Source organism: Mandrillus leucophaeus, unplaced genomic scaffold (assembly GCF_000951045.1).
Source record: "Mandrillus leucophaeus isolate KB7577 unplaced genomic scaffold, Mleu.le_1.0 Scaffold206, whole genome shotgun sequence".
In the NCBI taxonomy this organism is placed as follows: Eukaryota; Metazoa; Chordata; class Mammalia; order Primates; family Cercopithecidae; genus Mandrillus; species Mandrillus leucophaeus.
Window position 1 is genome coordinate 2,004,853 of NW_012102099.1, and position 2,619 is coordinate 2,007,471.

The window sequence follows — 2,619 nt, forward strand, 5'->3', positions numbered from 1 at the left end:
TGGGGCGTGGTGGTGGTCACTTGTAGTTCCAGCTACTCGGGAGGCTGAGGCAGGAGAATCATGTGAACCCAGGAGGCGGAGGTTGCAGTGAGCTGAGGTCGCTCCTGGACTCTAGCCTAGACAACAGAGCGAGACTCCGTCTCAAAAAGAAAGAAAGAAAAGAAAAGAAAAGAAAAGAAAAAAGAAAACAGAAAGAGAGAGAATCTGATGGCAGCTCTATGCTGTCTTGAGACTGACTTTATATGTTCATTTCTTGACTTCTCACATCAAGTCAGCCATCGAGGCCCCCTGATTCTTCCCCTGTAATGTTTTGATGCAAACCTTACTCTCTTCACTCTTTTTGGAACTGCTATCTCAGCTCAGTCCCTCATTAGCAGTCTCCCTCCTCTTTCCCATATTTGAGGCCTTCTATCCTGAGTTTTGCTGCTGTTCCTCTAGTCTCCGTGCCAGGTCAGATTGTCCCATGTTCTGGCACCCAATCTCACAAGAGTTCCTTACTGAATATAGCAACATTCCCTCAACGTATTTGAAGATGAAACACCTTACATTTATTATTGGATGTAATGTAAGAGTTCATTAGAGAGGAATTTAAGCAAAAAGGATAATTTCTTGGAAGGATATCATGTAGCTCATAGAACTGACCAGAAGTCTATACAATCGGGCATGAAAAGACCGAGACAGAGTGGGCAGCAGAAATAGCCTGCCAAGATCTTACCACGAGCATTGCTGCCAGAGCACTGGGCATCAGTATCACACCTGGACTCTTGTCATTGCTGCTGCCACTGTGTATTTCCTCCACCTTCCCTGTGGTTTGGATTTAGTCCTTTAAGATTCAAGTCCTTTGTTGGAGCACCCAGTTGGCTGAGCCTGGGTCATGCACCTGTCTGCTAACTTTCAAGGTGGCATAAGAGAATATTTGCCTTTAGGGCATTCTGTAGTTGAAGGTCAGCCTTCCTTTCCACCAAGACCACAAAAATAGAGACTAGCTTCCCTAATGGAAAGGAACTCAGATACTGAATGTCCAAAGATGCAGTAAATGACAACTGTCAGAGAATGTTACCCTGAATATTGCATCGAATATTTCCCACCCCACCTTCGCTTTTCTGATAGCCAGGGCCAGGACTAGGGTGAGGAGAGGGAGGTTCCTAGGGTGTGACACATAAGGAGGCACTCACTCTCAGGGTCATGCAAATGCCTCCTTAAATGTTACCCTTTAGGTACCTGTTGCACTTCTCACTTCACCCTGGACCCAGCCCTGCCAACAGCATCCTGCACATCACCTTTGCAGCACCCACCACACCTGTACTTAATCTTTGCTAGTGTTCATCTTCATGATAGACTGTAATCTCCATGAAGACGCAGACCACGAGTTGAGCAATTGATGGGCTAAATGAGATATATAAGTAGCTTAAAATAGACAGCAGAAATGGCCTCACAAGAAAATTCTTTCTTTCAGGTTTATTCACATTAGAAGAGTGTTTGATATTAAGTGAGCACAGAATGATACTAAAATATATATTAAAAATATAAGATGAGACACTTAACAGAAATAGGTGGTGGTCACGTCCATCACTGTGATGGTCATCAGTCAATGATTTCATTATCAATGAGTAGACTGAGAGTTGTGCCAGTCGTGGTAACTCATGTCCGTAATCCCAGCATTTTGGGAGACCGAGGTGGGCAGATCACTTGAGGTCAGGAGTCCGAGACCAGCCTGGCCAACATGGTGAAATACTGTCTCTGTTGAAACAATACAAAAATTAGGCCAGGCGCAGTGGCTAACACCTGTAATCCCAGCACTTTGGGAGGCTGAGGCGGGCAGATCACAAGGTCAGGAGTTCGGGACCAGCCTGACCAACATGGTGAAACCCTGTCTCTACTAAAAATACAAAAATTAGCTGAATATGGTGGTGCGCATCTGTAACCCCAGCTACTCAGGAGGCTGAGGCAGGAGAATCACTTGAACCTGGGAGGTGAAGTTTGCAGTGAGCCAAGATCATGCCACTGCACTCCAGCCTGGGCAACAGAGTGAGACTTCCTCTTAAAACAAAAACAAAAACAAAAACAAAAAATGAAACTTAGCCGGGCATGGTGACATGTGCTTGTAGTCCCAGCTACTTGAGACGCTGAGGCAGGAGAATTGCTTGAACCCAGGAGGCGGAGGTTGCAGTGAGCCGAGATCATGCCACTGCACTCCAGCCTGGGTGAGAGAATGAGACTTCATCTCAAAAAAAAAAGAGAGAGAGAGAAAGTTGTGCTTTCATAAATTAGGCAACATTTTCCTTCCCTGTCTGGTATCCTCACTTAAAAGTAATGACACGGTTGGGCATGGTGGCTCGCACCTGTAATCCTAGTACTTTGGGAGGCTGAGGCGGGCAGATCACTTGAGGTCAAGAGTTCGAGACCAGCCTGGTGAACGTGGTGAAACCCCATCTCTACTAAAAATATAAAAAAATTAGGCATGGTGGCAAGCGCCTCTAATCCCAGCTACTCAGGAGGCTGAAGCAGGAGAATCACTTGAACGCAGGAGAATCACTTGAACCCAGGAGGCGGAGGTTTCAGTGAGCGGAAATCACACCACTGCACTCCAGCCTGGGCAACAGAGAGAGACTGCATCTC